The sequence below is a fragment of the Lynx canadensis genome, chromosome D4 (genome assembly GCF_007474595.2).
Source record: "Lynx canadensis isolate LIC74 chromosome D4, mLynCan4.pri.v2, whole genome shotgun sequence".
NCBI lineage: Eukaryota > Metazoa > Chordata > Mammalia > Carnivora > Felidae > Lynx > Lynx canadensis.
In genome coordinates, this window is record NC_044315.2 from 28,681,038 (window position 1) to 28,708,808 (window position 27,771).

A 27,771-nucleotide genomic window follows, 5' to 3' on the forward strand; every position below is an offset into this window, starting at 1 on the left:
TTAACACCTTTCTTTCCCTTTATCGCCTTATGTAATCCATCTCCAAGGCTGTCATCTCTAGCCCCAAATTATTAAATTTGTCAACTTTTCTCCATCATTCCTTACACCATCACTGCAAAAGCAATTGTCTCTTTGCATCCTTTCTTGTCTTCCAACGAGCTACTATACACAATATCGTTCATTGTATACACAACAGCTAGGGCGGTTTTATAAAATCAGATCCTGTTACTTGCATGTCTAAACCTCTTCACTGTCTACCCATTACACTTCAAATAAAACCCATGCCACTTATGATAACCCAGAAAGGCTCTGCAATATCAGGACTCTCCTTGCCTTGTTGTTCTCACCTTCGGTTTTTTTCCCTACCCTACTTTCTCACTTTCTCAAGGGCACCACATTTTATTCCCTCCTCATAGCTTGCGAACATGTCAACACTTCTCTTGGTTGTTCTTCCTCCAGATCTTGACAGAGCTGGCTTCTTCTCAGTTCAACAAGTCTCTACAGAGTTACTTCCTTAACATCTCAAATAGGGCACTCCCTGTCCTTTAGTTTCTGCGGCAACTTTTTCCCTCCACACACTTCTGCTCTCTACGAATGCATGTAGATTTGTTGAGTTATTCAATATGTACTTTCTCAACTAGAAAGGAATCTCCACAAAGAGATTACTGTTTTGTGCACTGCCGTACCCCAGACTGCTTGCCGGGTACATAGTTGGATTTTAATAAATTGTGGTGGAGTGAATATGTACACTACACTCATATATAACAGAGGCCGAAAAAACATAAGGAAAAAGAGTGCACTACTGTAATTCAGTAACTTTTCCTTTCCTAAATACTTGTAAGACTTTGCAATTAGAAATAATCGAGAAACAAGGGCAACCCCACACTTCCCAAAACCAGCCGAACATTCCCCACCAGCCCACGCTCGCCGCAGCTCTGCGCTTGCGCAGACCTCCCCTCGGAGACTCCGCCCAGTCTTCCTGAAGGGGTGGGCCGGGCCGGCAGCCGCCCGGGCGCGCGTGGATGACGTCACTCGACGCGGCCGGGGTAGCCCGTGGTAACCCAGAGTCTGCGGAAGTGGAGACCGGTGGGCAGGCGACTGAGACAGGTAACCTGTACGCTCCCAGTTGGGTCCTTGCCTTCCTCTCCTTTCGCGCCGCGATGGCGGCGGGGACAGCAGCATCCTGTTCTAGAGGCGACCGGGAACCCTCCTCAATCCTCATCTTCCGTCGGTGGGGTCCCTATCCCCTCTGAGTCGTCTCAGACTCCTGAGGCTGAACCCGTCCTGGGGACTTGGGCTGAGCTGCCACTTCTCTCCGCCTCAGCTCTTGGGGTGGCGATGGGCACTGACCTCTCCTCTCCCCACTGGCACAGACCCTTCATCAGCCTGCATTTGTCTCCTTCTTTTGCCTCCAGGCCCACTTCACCCCCCCCCCCCCCCCGCTCCTAGCTCCACAGGACTCATCTCCAGTCGTGTTTAAGGAGACAAAAACAGTTTACAGTTCTCTTAATTTCCACTTGCAGTGAAGCCCAACCACCTTCCCTGCCCCCCAACCCTGTACCACCCCCAACACCCGCCCCAAGAATCCTTACTGAGATCACCAAGCTTTGAATTTGGGTGTCCCTAAAGAGCATTCTTTCTGTCAGTCAGTTTTACTCCTTAACGCACGTATTTCTTGAATAAGGGAATGGCGAAGGAATGTGAAAATCTAGTGTGATAATAAATGATCCACATGGCATCCAATCCACTGCTGAGATGGATGGAACAGTTACAGCATCTCATTAAAATATTCCTTATTCCTAGTTTTCTTTTTGGTTTTCAAGCGGTGGTGACAAGTACCTTTGCAAAGTTAGTCAGCAAAATAAGTATCAGAACCCCACTGGGAATGTGTAGACAACAAAAAATAAAAAAAAAAATTCATATTGTTGATAGTGGGACACCGGTTGTTACAAAACCAACCAGAATAGATATGGGAGGAAAGGCAGGATTCTGAAATCTATGATCTGGTGATGGTTTGGTTTTGTGTTTGTCTTTAAGTATGTTCCATTTTTGAATAGAGCATATCTTCATATAATTTTGAGAAGCCTGCCAATTACTTGCTAATTGGTAAGATTAGACTCTTCTAATATTCAGGGGGCAAAGTAGAATAAGGTTATGGAATAATAATAGTCACTCATTGTTAACCATCTGCTGTGTCTCAGGGACTTCATTTGACACTTTGCATATGTTTTCTTCTTAGCTCACACAACAACCTTGTGTGAGTTAGGAATTACTAATCCTCAATTTACAGAGAAGGAAACGAGCTCAGGTATGTGAGGTTAACTTGCCAAAAACTCTAACTAAATGCTGGAGCCAGGCTTTAAGTTCAGGTCCGTGTATGACTTCAAAGCATATACCTTTTTTTTTGTTTGTTTGTTTTTAAATGACTCTACTATAAATGATAAAATTCCAGCCTTTTCACAGTAGTCACATCTAATTGTGTGAGTTTATTCACTCATCTATCTAAACGATTTGACACTTTGTAATATCTTTAGTATTAAGTTCTTATATACCTGGAACTAAAATGCCTGGAAAGCTTAATTTATGATTCCCCCTAGACACACACACACACACACACACACACACACACACACACACAATCCTTAAGAATGAGATAAGTGGGAAGCAAGATTGCTCAGTACAACCCTTCTTCCTTCTTTTTAGACCCCTCAGGGAATGTGTAATTCATGATTTTGGAAAGTTTTACCCCTTTAAGAATTGAAAATCCTATTGACTATTTTGGATAGAAAAAATTTTAATGTCCTAAACAATTCCTTGCCTTCTTAAATACTAAGTATACTGCTGTATTTTAATCTTTTCTTAATGTCTTAGAGCAGTCATTTTATTTATTTATTTATTCTTTAATATTTATTTATTTTGGAGAGAGTTCAAGCAGGGGAGGGGCACAGTGAGGGGGACAGAGGATCTGAAGTGGGCTCTGTGCTAACAGCAGAGAGCCCAATGTGGGACTTGAACTCACAAACCATGAGATCATGACCTGAGCTGAAGTCTGACGTTCAACTGACTGAACCACCCTGATGCTGCTCAGAGCAGTCATTTTATTTTTTTAATTAAAAATTTTTAAATTTATTTTTTATTTTTATTTATTTATAATATAATTTATTGTCAAATTGGCTAACATACAGTGTGTGAAATGTGCTTTTGGTTTTTGGGGTAGATTCCTGTGGTTCATCGTTTACATACAACATCCAGTGCTCATCCCAAGTGCCCTCTTACTGTCCTGTGTTATAATTTGGTAATTTCCTCAGAGATTTTATTATATTTGACCACCCAAACTGCTTTGCATTTGGAGTTTACCTATACTTTATGTATTCCATTCCTCACTGTCACCAAGAGATAGTAAACCATAGTTATTAACCATAGGGATGAGGTTGGGGGGAGCGTGGGGTGGCTCCTGGGTGGCTGTCATGATCTCACGGTTTGTGAGTTAAGGCCCCTCGTTGGGCTCTGCACTGGCTGCGTGGAGCCTGCTTGGGATTTTTTTCTCCCTCTGCCTCTCCCTCTGCCCTTTGCCTTCTCTCTCTCTCTCTCTCTCTCTCAAAATAAATAAATAAACATTAAAAAAATCAAAACATTCAGGGACTGGGGAACCACACTTCCATTATTCAGGTCCTAGCTCTGTCACTTACTAGCAGCTCAGTGAGCCCAGACAGGACAGTTGACCCCTCTACACCTCAATTTGCTCATTTGTAAAATGGGAATAATAAGATACTTTTTATCAGAAGATGTTGTGAGGATAAAGTGAGTTAATGAAAAGAGCTTAGAACAAATCAGGCATATTGGAAGAGCCATGTAAGTGTTTGCTAATATTATTAGTCTAGTTTGGGCCTTAGGTTCTTTGAAAATTGCATTCTAGTTCTCTGGAAATTGTTATTCTTTGAATGATATTTGATATATAATATTTATGAGTTTACTGGAGAATTAAATTATCCTAACTAGAGTGCCTTAACCTTAGCCATTCTGGGAAAATGCTAATTTATTAAATTTACTTTCATTTTGTCTTTGAAATGCAATGTGCTTTTTGGTTGCACTGTTTGGAGTGAAGACTTCAAATATTTCATGTTATTATATGTATCAAAATAATAGACGTTTAATTTCTGTTTTGAATTTGGGGGATATTTCAGTGGTTTAAATTATGGTTTACCAATATATGGGAGCCCACTCTACTTTTGAATTGAATACCAGTTGATTTATACATCTGTTTATTGTGCTCTGCACAGGTATGCTGTTGCTCTCATGTTACGATTCTATGTGGATAAATACCTCCTCATAGAACTACCATTATGCATTGGTCACATATAAAGCTACCTTCTCAGTGTAATTCTCTTTTTTCTGTCTTCAATGAGATAAAAAAAATTGACTATAAGCAAAATGAAATAATGTTCCTTATTGAATTTACAAAGTGTGTACCCATTTTCAAGCATGTATTTTAAACCAAGTTCAAGCTAGGAGTTGATATTGACTCCTTTGGTATCCCTAGTCAGGAACTTGAGAATAAGTGATCTACTTTTTTAATTTTAGTACCATTAAAGCTGATACTCATGTTAAAACTTCCTGTTGACAATGTAGGTTGTATGTTTTAAAGATTTTGATTGTGGTGAAATATTCATGATATAAAATTAACTATTTTAACCATTTTTAAGCATATAATTCATTGCAATTAAGCACATTTGTAGTATTGTTTAATTATCACCATTATCCATTTCCATATTTTTTTCATCATTCCAAACAGAAACTCTATACCCATGAAAAAATGATTCCCTATTCCCCTCTCCCCCTCCCCCCAGCCCCTGGTAACCTCTATTCTACTTTCTATTTCTATGAATTTACCTATTCTAGGTGGAGTCATACACTATCCTTTTGTATCTGGTTTATTTCACTTCATATATTTTCAGTGTTCACCCATGTTGTAGTAGAGTTCATCTGTGTGGTAGCATCTATCAGAATTTCATTCCTTTTATGGCTGAGTAACATTCCATTATATGTGTATAGCATATACTATACTTTTGATGCATATTGAATCATGCTATTATAGACTTCTCATTCCATATAGTATGAATTTAATACTTGGTGATTTGGTTTGTGAACTTCTAGAGGATGGGAATGGAAATACTTGAAATAATGTTATTGAACAGTAAACAAAATGCCTGTTAATAGTGTTAAACTGGAGCTTGAGCATGCATTATAGTGTAATTTTTCTTCTCACCTATTATTTAGTCTAAATATAATAAGGGAAATAATAATCATGATAACATTACATAGTATTTCTATAGTGTTTACAGCATGCCTGGCATTATTCCAAGCACTTTATCTGTGAAGTAGGTACTATCACCATTCTCTTTTATAGATGAAGAAACCAGGCACAGAGAAACGTAATTGAATTGTTAAAATTGCAAGGCTGGCAAAGTGGTGAAATTGGGATTTGAACTCAGGCTGGGTGGCTCCAGAGTTGATTTATCCTATGTTTTGTGTTGACATTGGCTCACTACCAATTTTGCAAGGTAAATTCTCTTGCCTGCCACACTCTTCCTCTACCTTCTCTTTTTATACCGTTTTTAAAATAGAACATTACTTCTGAGCTCAGTAGGTAACAGAAGAGCCTCTGAGCCCAAATTGTCAAAAGGATGACAGGTGCTTCTTCTTAGGCTGGGCGATAACATTTGAATGGCATTCAAAGTGCATTTTCAAAGCTTAATTCATATTATCTTTCTCTGAGAGCCTGTCTTTGAAAAAACAGATTTTGAAACGTTTTAAGATCTCATATTGCATATATATTTTGTTGGCATTTGACTTTAGATGTCGCACAATTCCCGCACTCTTTTTCTGTGTGTAAAAAGAGTTTTTTGTTTATAATGTTACTGTCAGGATGGTTTATGGCACATTCATTTTGTTGCTAACTCATTACTCTGCCTGGTTTGATTCCTGAAGAAATTATCTTCAGATAACATTTTTATATATATAATCAATTTCATTATAATTTTTTCTTGGCTTTTTCCTTTGTTTACATTTTATTTCTTTGACACTTGCAGTTGAAGGTTTGGTTTTTGAAACTGATGGGAATTGGGATATGCTTGATAGATTTTGGCAGCAAAAGAGAGATATATCAGCCTATTTCATTTGCAGTAATAATGTTTTGCATATGTAGCAAGTATGGTGCATATTTGGAGGTATCAACTGTCTGTCTGAGTAATGTCTGGCGGAAATAGAATTATAGAATGAATGTTAAGGGTGCAAAGGGTCCTTAGATATTTCTCTCATACCCTTCATTCAGCAGTTGGGAATCTGAAGCCTGGGATGCTTAAATGATTTCCCTATATTCAAATGGTATTAGAATCCATTTCTTTTAAAAAGAGTTCCAATGTTCTGTGTTCTTTTTAATCATACCTCATCGTATGTATGTAGCATCCTTACTTGTAAGAGGGATTCCCATTTTTACTCATATGTACTTAATCTTATAATACGTTCTAGGTGAGAGACAATGACTTGAATTGGATAGGTTGCCAAGAGAATGAATTGATATGATGGATTCAAGAGATATTCAAGTTAAATCAGTAAGACTTTGCAATTGTTTATGTGTGGCTGAGAGTAAGAAATCTGGGGTACTTGGGTTACTGAGTAGATGGTGGTGTTGTTCACTAGGAAAACTTAGAGGAGATCAGGACTGGGTGTATGAGGTCAGAGTGAATAGAGCATGGATTGCACATGAGAAAAACTGAAGCTAGAGCTGGAGGACACACCAGCATCTACGAAGGGGGAGAAGGAAGCACCAAATTGGCAGGAAGGGATAGAGGAGAATGGTATCACAAATACCAAAAAAGGAGAGAAATTTAAGGAGGGTACGGTCATGTGTGTTAATGCTCCAGAATTCAGGACTGGAAGAACCTACTGCAGTTGATAAATAGGAAGTCATTTGCCTCCACTGTGGAATTTTTGTGGCATGGTAGGATGTAAGCAGTGGACTGGAAGGGAGACGGAATAATGGGGGTGGGGAGTGAAGACAGTCCTTTTTAGGAATTTGGCTGTGAGGGGAGAGAGAGAGAAGAGCTGGAGGGGAATGTGGGAGTAAGGAAGGGTTTTTGTTCATGTCCCCCCCCCCCCCCCAAGAAGAGATTGGAACAATCACTTATTTCTGAGATGTAAAGGGTGGAGAGAGAGAGGATGAAGTTGAGGGAGGGGCCTTAGGGGCTGGATGATTGATGAAGCAGGGTTCCAGAGAAGGCCAGTGGGAGAGGATGTCACAGGCTGTGATCGGGGAGTCCTGGGACAGGAAGGACACTTACTCCACCTTCCTGGAAGGGACTGCTTGGGAAAGGGTGGGGATAAATGTGAATAAGTTTGTAGGTGGGGAGGGAATATGGGAAAATTCTTGTCTGATGGTAGCAAACTTTCCTAAATGAAGCAGGTAAATTTGCTGATATTGAGTGCTGATTCGGTGGAGGATTGGGGATAGAGGTAAAAGTTTAGAGTAGTCACTGAGGGGAAAGAACAGGAGTTGAGGGGGCAACTAGAGAGAGACACATGAAAGGTTGCCTGCTGGTAATGCTGGGAGTCTCATTGAGGTTGGAATCTGTGAATATGTAGCATCCACCTTTTGCATGGTCGTGTGATATTTATTTAATTATTTCTTTAGCTTTGGTTGAGTTCAGTACACTGACTTTAGAAGTAGAAAACTTGGGTGTTCAGTTGGTTGAAAGGTTTTATAGAATAGGTATTAGAAGGATGAAAGAGCAAGAGAATTGAGGTTAAAATGTTCTAAGAGTGATTGAAGAAAGGAACCACATTATCTAAAGAAGACCACAGAGTAGAGATTCTCAACTTCAGAAATGTAGAAGCTGTGGGGCTGTTTTGTGCGGTGTAGGATGTTTAGCCTTCTTGGCCTCTACCTACTATATGCCTTCCCCTCTAGTTGTGACCATCAAAAATATCTCCAAACATTGCCAGATACCCTCTGAGGGGCAAAATCACTCCCCGATTGGAGCCTCTTCAGTGGGAGCAGATGCATTGAAGATAATGGAAAAGCTGAGGGACTGGAGTTTCAATATAATAAGAGTTGGTGAATAATTAAGAGAAAGAATAGGGAGAATAGGAGGCCATGCTCTGATATAAGATTATGGAAATGAAGTATTTAAGTGATGGAACTGTTCCAAGTAGTGAAAATGTCAAGAATGGACCATTGGTTCACCAAATGGAGTGAAGGCAAAAGGTTGTTGGCACTGAGTAGGTAATTTGGGGAGAGAGAGAAAGCCTATAGTTACGGAACAAGCTGGGAAAGCAGCTGCCAGAACTGATTTTTTGGATGTTTGTTTCTTTACTCTATCCATTAAGTGTTTCTCAGTTCTTTTTCTAACATTATCAATTCCCTGACCATGAACCTTCCTTCTGTAGTGTTTTAAAAAGTCATGTTGGGGGGCGCCTGGGTGGCTCAGCCGGTTAAGCGTCCGACTTCGGCTCAGGTCACGATCTCGCGGTCCGTGAGTTCGAGCCCCGCGTCGGGCTCTGGGCTGATGGCTCAGAGCCTGGAGCCTGTTTCCGATTCTGTGTCTCCCTCTCTCTCTGACCCTCCCCCGTTCGTGCTCTGTCTCTCTCTGTCTCAAAAATAAATAAACGTTAAAAAAAAAATTAAAAAAAAAAAAGTCATGTTGGGGGCAGGGGGGGGCATGTGGGTGGCTCAGTATCCGACTTCAGCTCAGATCATGATCTCATGGTTTGTGGGTTCTGGCCCCACATCAGGCTCTGTGCTGACAGCTTAGAGCCTGGAACCTACTTCAGATTCTGTCTCCTTCTCTCTCTGCCCCTCCACAGCTCATGCTCTGTCTCTCTCTCTGTCTTTCAAAAATGAATAAATATAAAAAAAAATATTTTTAAAAAAGTCATGGAATTTATTCAGCTTGGTTTTTGTAGTATTTTTTAGGTGAGGAGTTCTTTTTTGTTTCTTTTTCAATATTTTCTTGATCTGATTTTGTGATCCTTTACTTATAAGTATATTACTTTTCAACAAGCCCAGGTTCTGTGCTGTGTGACCTAATTTCAGGTTATTTCTTTTGCATTTGGGCACCTCATTATGAAGTCTGCTATCTTTGGCAGAAGACGTATCAACATATCCTTAAATCTTACAACCTCTTAGAGATGTTCTTCTTTTCCCTTGCCTTCCCCCACCCCATTGTTTTCTCTTTTGCTCTTTATTATTTTATATTTATTATTTAAAAAAAATTTTAATGTTTATTTATTTTTTTTTTTAAATTTTTTTTTTTTCAACGTTTATTTATTTTTGGGACAGAGAGAGACAGAGCATGAATGGGGGAGGGGCAGAGAGAGAGGGAGACACAGAATCAGAAACAGGCTCCAGGCTCTGAGCCATCAGCCCAGAGCCTGATGCGGGGCTCGAACTCACGCACTGCAAGATCGTGACCTGGCTGAAGTCGGACGCCCAACCGACTGCGCCACCCAGGCGCCCCTATTTTTGAGAGAGAGAGAGAGGGACACAGAGTGTGAGCAGGGGAGGGGCAGAGAGAGAGGGAGACACAGAATCTGAAGCAGGCTCCAGGCTCTGAGCTGTCAGCACAGATCCCTACATGGGGCGCGAACCCACAAGCTGTGAGATCATGACCTGAGCCGAAGTCGGACACCCAACCGACTGAGCCACCCAGGCACCCCTGTTTCATATTTATTTTTAAGCTGTGATTATATGTATGTGTGGTGTTGATTGAGAAGTAATTACAGTGGACTCAGTAAGCTGGACATATTCATAGAATATACCTTTAGATGCTTTTTCCTATGTAATAATGCTTACTTTGCATTATTCATCAAGAAAGAGTGCAATAACTCCCACCTCTTCTACAAGGCATTAAAAAAAAACTTATCCACAGATATAAGCTGATGTAGGTTTTATTGTAATATCCCAAGTATTGTCTTGCCAAATAGGAAGTAAGTAAGTAGGTGGCATTAAAAGCCTTGACATTTTTACTTGATTCTTACATGAATTATTTTTTGTGAGTGCTGATCTATTTGATCAGTATTATACTATATTTGATCTAGTATAATAAGTAGCTCTGTCTAGGAATATCCTATTATGGCTAAATCCCCTAATGGTGATGAACTGATTTTTTATGACCTTATTTCTATACTTAAATATGAGGATTTCCAAGAAAAAGATTAATCTGTTACTTCAATAAAGAACGATGACCAGTTTTTCTTGAGGACTTAATTTTGGTATTTAGGATCTAACACCTCAAAGGAGAAATGAGTTGTTCTCTCCAAACCACGAAAATGGACATTCATCCTAAGTACAAAAGCAGGCCAGAAACATTTTATCGCAGAAGTTGTGCTTTAAAAAGCAGCAGCATTACATCCCCATTGGTTGTTCTCTAGCGGCAGATGACACTTGACGATTTTTGTGCTCAGTCTGCAACCACACTCAGTATTGGACAAATATAAGATTCTTCAGTGATGGCATTCGAGCACACGTATGCCCAAGGACTTTGTTGTTAGTAACAAATCATTTTGATTCTGAACATGGTTTAATGACTTTTCTAATAGAGTGTTTTAGGTTCTGGAAATACCATGGTCATAGAATATGTTTTGTTTAGTCATTTTCTTACAATGACTTAAGAAAGTCATATTTTTCACACTCCTTGGTAAATTGTTAATGTTATGCAGTATTTGCAGCATTTAACCAGTTTATGGCTAACATTTAAAAAATATCCTTCCAGCTTTGCGCAGTGGCAGTATCGTAGCCAATGAGGTTTATCTGAGGCGCGATTATTGCTAATTGAAAACTTTCCTAAAAATATCCTTCCCTGTTGGGGCACCTCGGTGGTTCAGTTGGTTGAGCATTTGACTTTGGCTCAGGTCATGATCTCGCAGATTGTGGGTTCGAGCCCCATGTCTGGCTCTGTGCTGACAGCTCAGAGCCTGGAGCCTGCTTTGGCTCCTTCTCTCTCTGCCCCTAACCCACTTGCATTCTGTCAGTGTCTGTCTCAAAAATAAATAAACATTAAAAAAAAATTTTTTTTTAAATATCCTTCCCTGTTGCTATTGTTCTGTATCATTCTCCAGGTCTACACTTTTTCCTTAAGCATATATCGAAGTCTCAAAGAAAAATAAATTGTTTTTTTTTAATTCTTTTTTTTTTAACGTTTATTTATTATTGCAAAACAGAGAGAAACAGAGCAAGAGCATGGGAGGGGCAGAGAGAAGGGGAGACACAGAATCTGAGGCAGACTCCAGGCTCTGAGCTGTCAGCACAGAGCCCGACGCAGGACTTGAACTCACAAACCGCAAGATCATGACCTGAGCCGAAGTCGGTTGCTTAACTGAGTCACCCAGGCGCCCTGAAAAATAAACTGTTTAACCTGCCTTTTAAATCATCCTAATTAATTTTAACATGGTCTCCAATTACATATGTTCAGTTGTATATTCAAATTGAAAAGATAGTGGAGATCCTGGAGATCTTCTAAGATATTGAAGCTATATCAAATATGTTTTCTTTCTTATCTTTCTCCCAAATGCTTTTCAGTTTCTAGGAATTAGTTGAAATCTCTTTTCTTGGGAAGGATGAACTGCATATATGTTCAGTTCACCACTGAGACCATGATAATCACTAGGAGTATATTTTAAACCTCAGTGAGATGGATTTGAAAGCCATTTACAGAGAATGGGACACCTATTTGTAGTGTGTAAATTGTGGACCTATCTCTCAATGGAGAAATCTGTTATATATTTATTCCCATGGAAGAGCAGAGTGTAAATATTGAGATCTGAATGCTATTTCTAAAGAATCTAATTTTGTCAAATTTTGCCTTTGGGTACAGTACTCGTTTCCTTGTCCTTGGTTGTCTGTAGCTGTAGCCCTGTGACAATCACCAAATAAATCACTAAGTAGAGGGAGTCTGTCTTGATTTCTGGCTAAAGGAAATGTAGTTTCCTAAGAGGAACAGAGTGACCTCTTGCCCTTCCTACAGCTTTCCTGCTGTAGGAAGTATGGTTTCCTATAGAGGACAGAAGGTTGTCCACGCAGGGTAGGAAGTGGGGGCTGTAAGGTCAGACAGAGTCCAGGAAGTAGGGGAGGGATGTGAAGGGTATTTATCCCTGCAGATGCCAAGAAAGGACAAACTTTTCACCCATACTACAAGTTCTGAATGATGGAAACTTCTTGAAGATACTGAGAAGAGTCTTACACAAGAAGCCCTATGGAAAGTGGTTAGAGAATTTGCCAAGTGGAGCCATTTTTTTAGCATCATTGAACTCCACAGTGAATCCTAAGCAGTGTTGATTGGGAAGAGACCAGAGTTACTATAACCAGAGTTAGATTAAGCCAGTGGTTCTCAAAGTCTGGTTGCTAGACCAGCAGCGTCAATATGGAATTTGTTAGAAATGCACATTCTTGGAGCTCACTAGTTGGTATTTTAACGAGATCTTATTATTTTTTTTTTTTAAGTTTCTTTATTTTGAGTAAGAGCACATGAGCAGGGCAAGGGCAGAGAGAGGGAGACAACCCCAAGTAGGTTCTGTGCTGTCCTTGCAGAGCATGACACGGGGCTTGACCCCACCATGATCATGAGATCATGTCCTATGCCGAAATCAAGAGTCAGACGCTTAATGGATTGAGCCACCTAGGTGCCCCTCACCAGATCATTCTTATGCATGTGATCCTCAGCCTACGCTTTGAGAAACACTGTGCTAGATCTTTGAGAAGAGCAGTAATTTATTGGATAACAATTTTATCCTTGAGGAGTTCTAAGATACAGATGTGTTCCTGAATTGCTGAAGATATTCACAGATATGAATCTTAATTGCTAGCAGTGAAACTCTCTGAATATTTAATACTCACTGGTAAATTGTATAGAGATGCTTGGGATAAAGTTCTAGAAATCATGAGTTTCCTTCCTAGGTTAAAGATGCCCCCCAAAGGCCAGTTGGACAGTATAACATTATAACACAAAACCAGTCAGATTTAAAAATTTGTTGTTATATAGTTCATGTTTTCCAAATAGTCTTTAGGAAGCCTATGTTTATAGTTATGGGGCTACATATTAAAACTTTATACAGGGGCGCCTGGGTGGCGCAATCGGTTAAGCGTCCGACTTCAGCCAGGTCACGATCTCGCGGTCCGTGAGTTCGAGCCCCGCGTCGGGCTCTGGGCTGATGGCTCAGAGCCTGGAGCCTGTTTCCGATTCTGTGTCTCCCTCTCTCTCTGCCCCTCCCCTGTTCATGCTCTGTCTCTCTCTGTCCCAAAAATAAATAAAAACGTTGAAAAAAAATTAAAAAAAAAAAATAAAACTTTATACAGAAAAGGAATGGATTTAATTGAGAAAATACTGGAAAAGTATATCTTTTTTGCAGTCTCCAAGCCATGTGTTAGAAGCCAAAAAGGGATCAATAGTATTAAGAAAATACTGTGTCAGTGTGCCTATAGGCTAGTACCCTAAGTTCACTGTTGGGGCAGGAGTAGATTTATCTAAAATGATGTATGATTTTTTACTGCATAGAATTATATAAAAATTATTTTATCTAGTTACCAGAAAAATGATTCAAGAACAAAAATTGGGGCAGGAAGCATCTCTCTCTCTCTCTCTCTCTCTCTCTCTCTCTCTCACCCTCCCCTCTTCCCTCTCCCAGTTCTCTTTGGAGACAGCCTCAGTTACCAGCTTTCTCTATGCCTCACTACCTAGGACTCAGTTAGGGCTTCTTGAAATGAATAAGAATAAAGGCAGTGACTTGTAATTGTGTCACCTATTTAGGATAGATAACTACAAAAAGAGGTAGTCCTCTTTGCAGTGTGAAAAGGAAGTGAAAAAAAAAGTGGTTAAATATCCAGTGTCTTCAGGGTGTTTTTTTTTTTTTTGAGGGGTGTGAGGGCATGGTATCATGACATCCCCCATCAGGAATGGGGGTAAGCTCCTTTCAGGAAGCTGTTTCAAACCACCTACGGTGCTAATATTTCAGAATGAAATCTAACCCATATTTCTTCTCGATGGGAGGAACAGGTGTGGTAGAGCCCAGACTCTTTCTTTGCCCTAGAGTACTACTTTAGGAGTGGGCCCTTCTGCAGGCTTTCAGTACTGGTGTTGGCAGGAAGGAAGCAGGATAAATAAAAAGCCCTGCCCACCTGTCCATTAGGCAGTCGGTCTTCTGCCAAGTTCAGCTCTGTTTGATAAGCAGAGCATGGCTGTAGCAAGAACCCAAGAATTTGTAAAGAGGACCTAGCATCCTTGTTCTTTCAGCTGCTTCCCTCATGGAGGCCTACTGCCTGCCATCTTTCTGTACCATCCACTCCAGTGTTATTCTCAAATACGTTTTCTTGGCTGAATGCCAGCCCTGTGGCTCCTACTGATAATGTGCCTTCATAGAGTAGGACAGTCCTAAATTTTGCTGCAAAGTGGCTTTTGAACATTCTGATTTCCTTAACAGTTTTTAAAGTGTAGATACAGATATGTTACCAGGCTCAGCTGATTTTTTAAAACCAGTGTTTTCTTGACTTGTGCACAAGATGATTTACAGTGGTACATGGATAAGCATCTTTTGAATTTTAATAGTTATGTGTCCATTTTAATATACGGTGGAAAATGTAAATTAGCCAGTCAAACCCATGATTTCATGGATATTATAAAAGTTGAGTCAGTGGTAAAGTGGATTGAAGAAAAAGTATTTAATAAATAACAAGGTGGTATGAAGATGGCAAAAATACTGAAGGTGGTACATACACGACCGAAGTTTGGGAGATACTCACGGCTTACACTTTTTGAAATAGTCTTTAAAGCAATATACAAAATAAATTCTGAGGTTGAAATGCCATGCCATGTTGGAAGATGTGCACTGGGTGTAGCATAGATCTTTAACTACAAGTTCCTATTCAAGTCAATGTACATCTCTTTTATTTAAAAAAATTTTTTTAACGTTTATTCATTTTTTGAGAGACAGAGAGAGACAGAGCATGAGTGGGGGAGGGGCAGAGAGAGAGGGAGACATGGGATCCGAAGAAGGCTCCAGGCTCTGAACTGACAGCACAGAGCCCGACATGGGGCTCAAACTCACAGACTATGAGATCTTGACCTGAGCCGAAGTCGGATACTTAACCGACTGAGCCACCCAGGCGCCCCAATGTACATCTCTTTTAAATGGCCCTTTTAAAACATGAAGCTTATACTAATCCTTGCTAATATCATTGATACGTTTTTACTGAGTCTTTTCTAAATTATGTAAGATTTTCTATCTTTTGTAGGACATGGGTAAGAAAACCACTGTAACACTTTGTTGAAACAGTTTGCTGTTCTTTTTTGCCACTTTTAAAAATAATAGCTTTGGGGCACCTGGCTGGCTCTATTGGTAGAGAATGCAACTTTTGATTTCCGGGTCATGAGTTCAAACCCTAAATTGGGTGTAGAGCCTACTTAAACAAAGAGCTTTTTTGAGATGTAATTTACATACCATAAAAATTGGCCTCTAAAACTGTATAATTCAGTGGCTTTTAGGATATTCACAGAGTTGTGCAGCCATCTCCTCTGTCTAATTTTCAGGTATTATCATCACTCCAAAAGATATTTTGGACTCCTAAACAATATTTTAAAATACCTGAGGTCTTTGGGGCACTTGGGTAGCTCAGTTGGTTAAGTGTCTGACTCTTGATCTTGACCCCGATCATGACCTCCCAGTTCATGGGTTCGAGCCCCATATTGGGCTCTGTGCTGACAGTGCAGAGCCTAGTTGGGATTCTCTTTCTTCTCTTTCTCTGCCCCGATCCCACTCTCACTCTCTCTTGAAATAAACTTTTAAAAAATTAAAAAAAAAATAAATTGAAATACCTGGAATCTTTGAATAGCTGACTTCTGTCGGTGTGTTGTAGAGGAGCCTCGTGCAGTGAGTGGGAACTGAATTTTGAGTCTCTTGTTGTCATGGATTCAAGGAGTCTGTATCTGTCATCTGTTTTTGCTAGTAAAATGTATTTTCCTATGAGCCAGAGCAGTGACTTTTTCTCCGTAGCAGAATGTTCATTAATAAACTATTTTCACAATACCTCTTTAAGTACTGAGTTTCCAAAATAGTTTCTACTTAAAAATAGTGTTTTTCAACAATCCTAGAAGAGGAAATCTTACGGAAAAAGCTGATATTTTTGTCTATATTTTCTTTTCCGATTTCTTTATTTTTACCCTACTGAACTCTGTAACCCAGCTCTATTAATCTAGATCTTGTTTCCACTCTATGAATATTTATAGGTAATAATAAATTATATTAATTCTGTTAATGGAGTTTGAAAAGTTTTGTTAACTTTTATCCTAGCACAAAAATTCCTGGGTGGTCTGATAAAACCCTCATCTTTATTAAATATTAAGCCAGTTCTTTTAATTAATTATTATTTTTTTTTTGAGAGAGAGAGAGGGTGCAGTGAGGGGCAGAGAGAGAGAGAGAATCCCAAGAGGGGCAGAGAGGGAGAGAGAGAAGCGGGGTTCGCCCAAAGCAGTGCTCGAGTTCACCCACTGTGGGGCTCGAGGTCACCAACTGTGAGATCATGACCTGAGCTGAAGTTTGATGCTTAACCGACTGGGCCACCCAGGTGGCTTTTTATGTTTAAAGGCTGTATTAACTGAATTATGTCTATTAAAATGTTCAGTAGTTATTTATCTTGGACCTGTAGTGTACAAAGCACTTCATGGAATAATAGCCCTTCCTTTTGCTTCTGCCGAAGTCCTACCTGATTTCAACCATTGTACTCAAATTCTGCAGTGAGGACAGCGAATGAATTTGAGCATGAGCTGGGATTATGAAGGTTTTAGAACCATTGTTGGGTGAGTAGCAGGTGAAAGAACTGAGCTTGGAAGAGAAGACTTGGGCAGTATCATGAGGGCTCTCCCAGCCATTCCGAGTTTGTCTTGTTCTGGAGAGTGGTGGGGGAAGTTGGCGTGAAAGACGCATATGTCAACAAGGCTGGTACTTCTGCCAGCTGAGGAGGCCTACAACATGGGTTTGTGTTCTCGGGTTCTAATTTCCATCCTTAAATACCTTTCCACCATCTTCCAGTTCCTAGAATATCTTGTCCAGTGTCTGATGGTAAGAATGGTTTCTGGACAGTATTTTGGCTATTCATGGATATATGGAATGTTACATTATTACATGAATGCATGATTTTATCTTCAACACATAGAATACAAACATGTAGCATTGTTTGGTATAATGCAGTTTTATGTAGTTGTGTTATTAGGTCAGGATTTAAATTTACTTTGCATTTGGTGTATGAGGAAGATTTTGTTGTTCCTTGAAATGTAGGATCTATAGAATAGTATAAACCCCCTTGCCCATAAACAACAGAATATGGTGTTGTTTAAGAGTGGTGGGGAAGACTCTGGTAACAGTGGGTGTCCATGTTTGTATGGGGATATGGGGATAGTTCTTGACCTGTTTCACTGTTGCTTGTGTCATTCAACTTACAGGGTTAGGATCCAGTGAGCTTTGCTGCGCTTGAAATGGGTATTTTTGATCTAGGCTTGGACTGTACTTGAGGTAATACAGTGTAGTGCTGATCTAGGGTCTAGAGCCAGACCATAAGAATCTAAATTTCAACTATGGCATCTAATAACTGTGAACTTAGGGAAGTTATCTTAACCTCTCTGGGCTTCAGTTTATTCATCTGTAAAATGGAGATAATGGACCTCACTGGATAGTGAGGAGTAAATGAAATTATGTATTTAATATGCCTTGCTTATCTCATAGCAAGCACCCAATAGATGTTAGATGCAGTTGCTAATTGTTATTCATACCGGGATATAAAGGTCAAGTTCCTTCTCAAAGATTTCTAAATAGTCCAGATGAGTTCTGAATTGACTGAGTCCCCAAAGGAAAAAGACTCTGGTCTTCTTGGTCTTTCCAAGGACTTTTAGATTCATGTTGCTTGTTTGGGACCAACACATTCTAGGGAAGTTTTGGGTGAATGGCATTCTCCCGGCTGGCGATAATCTGGATATCTTCCACACTTTGTTCCTGGAACCTCTGAAACATGGAGCATTTGTGGGATGGGAGTTTCTCTGGCATTTTTTCAAAGTCCATGGCTGAATGTGCAGATACTCCAAAGAAATATTGCAAGAACACTTTGAAATATATCAGAGCACTTTGAAAAATTGTACCACCTTATGCTACAGGAGAAAAGCAGTATATTTGTCTCAAGGGAGAAATAGTAAAGGACACAAAGAGTTTAAGTTAATAGGATGACAAAGTGTACTATATCTAAATCTTCATGAGTGTCATAAAACTATAGTCAATTTTATAAGATTGAGGTATTCATTCAACAAGTGTCGATTAAGCACTTATTCATACTGGTTAGCTTTGAGTGTTAGTTAGCTAGGAGAGTGTTAGGAAACCCGTTGGAGTCCTAGTTAGCTAGGAGAGTGTTAGGAAACCCCTTGGCTTTTGTTGCTAAGACTGCTTCTCAAATCAAGGTAGGATCTTCATGCTGTTTTCCTGGTGGCAGGTTTCAGGGGCTTATCCTGGTTTTCTCTCTCAGAACTGCCTCCACCCACTCCTTTCCTGGGATTTTATTTTTCCCAAGACTGGCTGCAGATAGGCTACACTATCCTTAGCTTTCACCTTTCCTTGTTGCCCCTATGGTTATCTTCGGATCCTTGTGGGATTCAGGATTTTACTGCTAATCCTTATGGAAAAAATAGAAGGCGGCTAACAAATGCAGAGTCATTTAAAGATTTGGTGTTTTTACAATTATAGTTACCAATTCAGTGCTAAGATAGTAACTGTTACAATTAAGAGTGAAAGACAATTAAAAAATAACTGGGGCTTCTCTTTTCCTTATGCTGAACATGAAGCTCACCAAATATATTCTATTCTATATTATTTGTCTCTTCTACCCCCTTGAAAATCCTTTTTCTATCTCTTCTATCCCCAGTGAAAATCCTTCTTTCCAACAACACAGAGATTGATGGAATCAAGAGAGAGACTTAAGGATCCTCCCTGATATCAAGTATGTAGTTTGCATTCCCAAAGAGCTCCTGATAGGATGATAACATGTTTTAACATGGACCCGGCATTTGTTTTAATCAGGTATGGTCAGGTGACAGACATGGAGACGACTTGTCTTTGAAAGAAAATTTTCTTATTTACAGTTCCCAAGAGGAGGGGGCATACCCCTAAGGCCACACATGAGAGCACCAGGGTTGGTCAGGAGGCAGAAGAGCAAGGGTAGAGCAGGAGCCTGAGCCTTTATTGTGGTTTCTGGGGAAGACCAGGCAGGGCAAAGTCAGCAGACTTAGGACTGGCTAGTTTGAGTCCTTTTGGAGGGGTCTGGGCTTTTGGGGTGGTCCCTAGTCCTTGATAGCTTGCTCTGGGAAGAATTGGGGCTGGGGGAATATTGGCTTGGTGTGTGAGTATTAAAGGAGGTGGTTGGGAGCAACTTCTTACTCAACATGTCTCCAAAGGGAAGGGAAATAAAAGCAAAAATGAACTATTGGGACTTCATCAAGATAAAAAGCTTCTGCACTGCAAAGGAAACAATCAAAAAAACTAAAAGGCAGCTGACAGGATGGGAGAAGACACTTGCAAACATATCGGATAAAGAGTTATTATCCAAAGATCTATAAAAAACTAACCAAACTCAACACACGAAAAACAAATAATCCAGTGAAGAAATGGGCAGAAGACATGAATAGACACTTTTCCAAAGAAGACAGCCAGATGGCCAACTGACACATGAAAAAATGCTCAACATCACTCATCATCAGGGAAATACAAATCAAAACCACCTTGAGATACCACCTCACACCGGTCAGAGTGGCTAAAATTAACTCAGGAAACAGCAGATGCTAGTGAGGATGTGGAGAAATGAGAGCCCTCTTGCACTGTTGGGAATGCAAACTGGTGTAGCCGCTCTGGAAAACAGTGTGGAGGTTCCTCAAAAAATTAAAAATAGAACTACCTTACAACCCAGCAATTGCACTATTAGGAATTTATCCAAAGGATACAGGAGTGCTGATTCATAGGGGCACGTATACCCCCAATGTTTATAGCAGCACTTTGAACAATAGCCAAATCATGGAAAGAGCCCAAATGTCCATCAACTGATGAATGGATAAAGAAGATGTGGTTTATATATATCCTGCCATTTGCAATGACGTGGATGGAACTGGAAGGTATTCTGCTGAGTGAAATAAGTCAGTCAGAGAAAGATATCCTATGTTTTCACTCATATGTGGAACTTGAGAAACTGAACAGAAGACCATGGAGGAAGAGAAGGGGAAAAAAATAGTTTCAAACAGAGAGGGAGGCAAACCCATAAAAGACTCTTAAATACAGAGAACAAACTGAAGGTTGATGGGGGCTGGGGAGAGGGGAAAATGGGCGATGCACACTGAGGAGGGCACTTGTTGGGATGAGCACTGGGTGTTGTATGTAAGCAATGAATCATGGGAATCTACCCCCGAAACCAAGAGCATACTGTATGCAATGTGTGTTAGCTAACTTGACCATAAATTATATTAAGAAAAATAAAATAAAGAGAAAATTAAAAAGATAAAAATAAAAAGAGGTGGTTGGGGATGTGAATTCTGGATTGGTTGATTTGCATATCGGCTAGCCCTGGAAAGACTTGTCTGTCTGGGGGCAGCAGGGCCCCAAGATGTCAAAGCATCATCAAATACAAAAAATGAAAACCATGATTAACAGATCTCTTGTCTGGTAGACCTGTGCTTTTATCACAGAAGGGACTCTTTCAGCAGCGTTTTACTGAGTGATACAAAACATGGTAACGTGGCTCCCTGACCTTCAGGAACTTACAGTCTAGCTTAATAGAGAAAGCCTGCACGCATCAGTGACTGGTCATGCAGGGCACAAGGTTATGTACTGGGGAGATCTCCAGAGTGTCCTGGAAGTTCAGTGGAAGGGGAGACAGAGTGTCCTGGAAGCAGTAGAGGGCAGTGGTTAGGAGGATGGGCTGCTGGGTTCATCCGGCTTTGTCATTTATTCGCTGTGTGGTTTTGAGCGAGTTACTTAATCCGCATGTTTTAGCTTCCTCATCTGTAAAATGACTTTAATAATAATAGTACTCATCTCATAGAGTTACTTGAGGAGTAAATTAGTTAATACATGACAAATGCTTAGAACAAAACCTAGCACTTAACAAGTATTCAGTGTTAGCTGTTGGTAGAGCTGTGGGGGAAAGTTTGATTGAGTAGATAGAATTGATTATTTACCATAAAGAGAAGAGAGAAGGGAAGTGTTCCTTTTTTGGGGGCGTGGGTTTGTGGGTGACTGGAAGGGAGCCTGACAGTTCAGGAAATGAGAGGTTATAGTCTGGTAGGATAAGACTGAAAAAATAGGTTGGTAAGAGTTTTGAATGCCAAGGAGTTTGCATTTTTCTTTAATAGGAATTCATTCAAGGTGCTTTTTTTTTTTTTTTTAGTAGAGCCAGGATATTAAATTCACACTTCAAGAATCAGTCTTGGGAAGTATGGTTTTAGAGAGAGGAGAGGCTTGGTACAGAGTGTATGAGTCAGAATAGGTTAAGTTAGCATAGTAACAAATAACTCTAAAATCTTTGTGGTTTTAACAAGGTAAAGGTATGTTTCCTGCTAATGCTGCATGTCTATCACAGCTCAACTGGGGACTCTACTTATAATCATCCAGGCTGACAGAATAGCCACCCTCTCATGTTTTGTTTGCCCAAAGAGAGAAGAGAGCACTCTGGAAGGTCATGCACTAGCAATTAAATATTAGGCCTGGAAGTGACACTCATGCTTCCATTTATAACTTATTGGCTAGAACTAGATGGCAGTCACAGGCTGCCAGAAATTGCAGTCCTTGTATGTATGAGGATTAGGGACTGGGGAAGAAGAACTGGAAATATTTGTAAGTAGCACTAATGACTGCTCACCACCCATGGAGACTCATTTAGAGGGTTGTTGTATAATAGTTCAAGTGTGTGGTCTTAGTGTATGGATTAGAGTTGTCCCAGGCAATGTGGAGAAGAGCTGGATAAAAGAAAGAATTTGAAGGAGTAGAATTTAAAGGTTGATAATTGATTGGGTAGAGTTACAAAGGAGGGAGGAGTCAAGATGAGGCAGAACTCTTAGACCCAGTGGAAGGTGATGCTGCCATAGCAGACAGAAGTTTGGAAGTTGGTATGTGTTAGGGAATGGTAGGGGCCCAGTCCATGCCCTGCAGGCCTCTGGAGCGATACTCCTTAAGGAGTAGTCTGCCAGCCAGTGCTCAAATAGAGAGTAATCATTTAAAAACTGTTATAGTGGGGTGCCTGGGTGGCTCAGTCAGTTGAGTGTCCCACTCTTGATTTCAGCTCAGGTCTTGATTTCATGGTCCTGAGATTGAGCCCCATGTCAACACGGACGCTGCTTGGATTTCTCTCTCTCCCTCTCTCTCTGCCCTTCCCCCTCTCGTTCTCTCTCTCTCTCTCTCTCTCTCTCTCTCTCTCTCAATAAATAAATATTAAAAAAACTATTATAGTAATTATTTTCTTCTTTCCCATGTTATGGTTTATTCTGGTTGTGCTTATGTTAAATCCGATGATAAAATAATCAGGGCTTGTGTTTTGTAGGTTTTTTTTTTCTTTTTGTGATTTGTTTTCATTATGTTTTACAAAAGTGTTGACCTGTAACGGGAAAAAATAACTAGCCCTTCGCCACAGATAGTTTGAGAAGTATTGCTTTGAAGGTAAGTACAGGGACTTAAAGACAGAGCTGGAGGTAAGGAGCTGAGTCCTTTCCGTAGGGAGGTTAGTTGAGTACCAGAGATGTGAGCAAATGACAGATTCCAGAATGAGAAGAGGGCCCAGGACTGTGAGCCTGGGGGACATCCAATGTCTGAGAGCAGAGATGTAAGAGGGGGTGTATACAGTATAGTCTCCTAGGAATCATTGGAGGTGATGGGAGATTAGTAGTGACAGATGCCACAGAGAGTCAAGGAAAAGGACTGAGGTCAAGCTAGATTTGACAAGAAGAAAATCCCTGTGAATGTTTAAAAATAAACTTTTAGTGAAGTGGTATGGTCAGATACCAGATTTCAACATTGTAAGAAATGTGTGATCATAAAATAGAAGAGGGTATGGGCTATTGGCTGGGAAGTTTGATAGTAAGACAGAGGCAAAAGCTAGAATGGTACTGTTGGGCCAAGTAAGGGAAAACATATTTTGCTGTTACTGTTTTTTGTGATTGTTGTTGTTTTGTTTTGTTTTGTTTTGTTTGCTGTAGGAGAACCTGAGCAGCTTTAAAGGCTCCTATCAGCTGGGAGATGGGAGAGTAGATGTGGGAAGGAAGGAGGTGGTGGCCGTGTTCATGGCAGGAGCAGGAGTGGAGAGCAGAGGTCATGAGTGAGCCTGGGGGGTGGGAATGGGCTCTGCCTGAACAGGAATGGAGAAAAACCCAGTAACTGCTGGTAGATGGCAAACTGAGGGTGGTTAGCAGGAGAAATGGATGGGAACTCGCAAGTCTCTGTGGCTTCAAAACCGGAAAATGCATGGTAGGGCATTACAGGGGTGAAACACTGATGTGGTCCGAGTTCAGTGAGCAGGGACTCAGAAGCCCTGGTGAGAGCATTGGTGAAATGGCTCGAAACAGCATGGGTCCAGCCTGGGAAATTCAGCTTCATACTCCAATCACTGCTCAGTAAATAGGAGCTACTGAGAGACAGAGTCCTGGGGAGATGGGGAGTGGGTGTCATATAATCCCCAACATGGTTCAAAGAAGAATAAAAATGTGGTAAGAAATGGACTTAACATAAAATTATTTAATTAAACTTACATCTGATATTTAGAAACACAATTGTTATTCATTAAAAGTATGAAAAAATACAAGTATGTTTTAGGTACTGTAAACATAATAATATTTGAAATGCACCTTAAAACCCTCTACCTGTCAAAATCATCTGTTAATTAATTTCTCATTTTCATGGACTTCTCTCTTCTTTTAAGTATTAGAATGGGGGAGGGGCGCCTGGGTGGCTCAGTTGGTTAAGTATCTGACTCTTGATTTGGCTCAGGTCGTGATCTCATGGTTTGTGGGTTCGCGCTCCACATCAGGCTCTGTGCTGCCAGCACAGAGCCTGCTTGGGATTCTCTCTCTCTATTCCTCCCCTGCTTGTGCTCTCTCTCTCTCTCTCAAAAAAAACCCAAAACAAAACAAAAAACACAACAACACCAAAAACAACAAAAAAACAACTTAAAAAAAAGTATTAGAACGGGACAAGAGCTGGGCAGAGATGCAGTGTCTGTTGTTTGTCCTCACCCCTCCCTTCCCTGACCTAATTTGGCTCCCTTCGTACTCCTGTACCCAGTTCTAGGTTTTCCCCTCACCTTTGCGGTTTTCTATGATGGGCTTCTGTTTGGTTTTACCTGTGACATTAACACATGGTGGCATGCCGTGGTTACTCTGTAGGATTGCCCTGCAGTAGAGGGCAAGAACACTCTGGAGTCCAACTACTTGAGTTCAAATCTTGGTAATCTTGGACACTTAGCTTCTCCCCACATCATTTCCTCATCTGTAAAAGGGGATAGTAAGAATAAAAAAGATTGCCAGGGATTAGGAGAGTGTCAGATACATAGTAAGCACTCAGTAAACATCAATTATTTCTTCTTCTAGATAGATTGTCTCTAACAGATGTTTTCATTGCTTTTCGCTAGTGTCCAGTTTTTCATAAAGGCACTTAAAAAAAAACCTGACAAATCATGGTCTTTGCCTCTGGATAATGGAGAGTTGTCGGTATATGTTAGTAGGTCTTGTGCCATCAGCAAGACGGCAAAGAGCACGGGAAAGGGGAAGGATAAAGGGATTCTGTGAGGACAAAGTCAGCTTGTCTGGAGAGGCGTATCCACAACAGGCCACACTATGATTGATGAGTTCTTTGTTGTGTTCTATTGACATGTCTAACAGTTTTGACACAGAAAAGCTGTTTTCTAGTTTTAAAGTTTAGATGTTTATATGAAACCTTTAATTGTTGTTAGTGCCAGGAACAAATCAGTGTTGATGAAGATACATCTCCTAAGGAGGAATGAGATGTTGCAGTTCAGCAGGTAAAGAACTTTTCCAGTGCCTTTGCTGGTCAGTATGACTTCTTCAAAAAGGAGTAGAGAAGTGAAATTTCCATTTTCTGTAACTGTAATGTGTTCTCCTAGGAATCCTTTTGCGATCACTCTGCTATAATTTAGTTTAAGTGGCACTTTTAGAAAACTGGAACAAGTTCTACTTTGCAAGCAAGTAGCAATCAAAGGGATAAATTCTTTTCTCTTTGAAAATAGAGTGAAATCACTTCCAATCTGATCTTTGCAACCCAATGCCTGCTGATACTGTGAGCATAAACACATTAGGCACCAGAGAGGAATGGCATCTGGATGCTGAGATGGGATCAGAATAGCCAGAATAAACACAAGCTGCCATCAGGGAAGCTGAATTCCATCATATCACATCATGTTCAAACATAATTCAGGGTAGTCATATACTGATGTGAGTAAAATCAGTTTTTGTTTTCTGTTTTCACATGTTAGACCTTTCTCCCTCCCCCTCCCCCCCTCCCCCGCCCCAACTGGTTATAATATATAAATCAAGCCACAGCTGACAGTGATTTGCTTTCTTTATCTGGAAAAAGGCCTTTGACTCTAGTTCTGACTTGGCCTCACTGCGCTGATCTTCATCACAGGCACTTTCTTTAATTCCCACAACAACATTAACTCCAGTTGTTGTGTTTTTTTCCCCACATATACATATCACAATAGCTCTTTCATTGCAGGATCACAAATTATATGCAGTCACCCTTATATGCTTCATGAAAGCAGTAAATTTAAAGAAAAGAGAGTCTATTTAAAACTTGAGACCAGAGACCATAGTTTATCTTATTTACAGTTTGGTTTAAAGATTGGTATTTAATCTTTATTAAATCATACATATCATACCACATGGTAATCCTGAAAAGTGCTACATATTTTTATTTATAGTTAAGGGAATAAAGCAAAATCCCCTTTTCACTATGTTATCTTGCATTATTTACTCAGTGATAAATGACATTGCCTCACAGGTATGAGTTTTGCAATGAAAGACCCTATTGTAGCATATATTTATACCGCGGGCGGGGTGGGGGTGCAGTGCAGGCTGTTAGAATTAGGGTTCCAGAGGGAATTTAAACTCTGAATATCCTGGTACTTTGTTCAGTTAAAACATATAGCTTAATGTTGTTTTAACACTGCATTTTTACTTGAAGTAGAAGAAAAATAAAAAGAACAAAAGGGGAAAGCTTAATGTTAAAACGCTGGAAACCAAATAAAGTGACTGAAGGCATATTGGCATATCCTAAACTCAAAGATCAAAACTGTACCAGAGATAATGGTGATTATCTGATTGGCTTGTTTCTGCTGTTTAAAAATAACTTCAACTTTGAAAGTTTATTAACTGTTTAAGGCATCAGTGAACCGTTGCTATCAAAGGTATTAAAATGAGCAGCTGAAAGAAGAGTTCTGAGGGGCCAGACACTTTAATAGCTACTCAAACTTTTGGGTAGAAAACCTGCTCCATGCTATGTCAACTTGTCCGTGATTCATGAGCATTTCTACTGAGGAAGGAAAGAGCCAGATATTTTGGAGAGAGGGTTAGTCTTTTAGAGCATACATTTGTCTTTAAATACAAAGAATTAAAAATTTAAAAGTAAATAAGAGGAAATACCAATTTTAAATAAAGTAGAAATTGGTCCAGGCCCCCTTTATTCAGAAGTTTGGATAGTTTAAGCGGAAATGGGCTGCTGTCATGCTAAGCACAAAAACAAGAGCTTCCTAGCAAATTGTTCTTATAAAATAAATGGTATTTTAGGACTAATATATTTGAGGCAAATGTGCTTCCCCAAATTCATTAAACACAAGATATCATTCCATTGTTTTCTGAGCTACCATGATTTCTGATAAGTGTTATTCTGATGAGAGGCCAGATGTCATTTGTGTCATTTTCCTCCTGTATGTAATATCATTTTGTTCTGACTAGTTTCAAGACTTTTTTCCTTATTTTTGGTTTTTAGCAGTTTGTGTCACACCTAGCTGTGGTTTCCTTTGCATTTATCTTGCTTGAGTTCTCAGATTCTTGAATCCTTAGATTTATATCTCTCACCAAATTTGGAAAATTTTAACTATTCTAAAAATAAATGGTTTCTTTTGTGATACTTTCAGATTTACCAGAAGATTTGCAAAGATACTATAGAGTTCCCATATATGTATCACCCAGCTTCCCATAATCTTACATAATCATAGTGTATTTGTTAAATTATAAAAGTAAATTGGCACAATGCCACTAATAACTACAGTTTTCCCACTAGTGTCCTTTTTTATTTTCTTCTTTTCCTGTTTTGGGATCCAGTCTAAGATACTACATTACATTTTATCATCATACCCTAAGCCTCCTTCAATCTGTAGCAGTTTTTCAGATTTTACTCACTTTTCATTGTGTTGACAATTTTGAAGAATACTGGACAAATATTTTTTAGAATGTCCTTCAGTGTGGCTTTGTCAGATGTTTTATAATACTTAAACTGAGCTTATGGATTTGGGGAAGAATACTACAGAGGTCAGGTGCCCTTCTCAATGATTGAATCATAGGATGGGATAATGATACCAGAATGACTTATCACTGGTGATACTAACCTCGATAATGTGGTTAAGTTTATGTCTGCCACATTTCTCTACTCTAAACTTCGTAGTTCTTCTTTTCCATTCTCTATTCTTTGGAAGTGAGTCAC

The 27,771-nt window shown here is 39.9% G+C and overlaps 1 protein-coding gene and 1 non-coding gene across 10 annotated transcripts in view; both read left to right on the forward strand.

Moving 5' to 3' along the window:
* The first annotated feature begins 1,010 nt into the window (after nucleotides 1-1,010).
* Nucleotides 1,011-27,771, forward strand: part of LOC115500058 (aminopeptidase O (putative)) — a 346,654-nt gene continuing 319,893 nt past the window's right edge. For 8 of the 9 annotated variants that reach the window (XR_003964365.1, XR_003964363.1, XR_003964362.1 and 5 more), the window contains exon 1: nucleotides 1,040-1,107. The gene's annotated coding sequence lies outside the window, so the exon portion shown is untranslated. Of the gene's footprint in view, nucleotides 1,108-27,771 lie in introns of all 9 variants that reach the window. The other variant, XM_030294374.2, reaches the window with a different exon arrangement.
* Nucleotides 10,768-10,912, forward strand: LOC115500221. Its single transcript, XR_003964458.1, has one exon. It is a non-coding gene; the product is annotated as a U4 spliceosomal RNA (small nuclear RNA).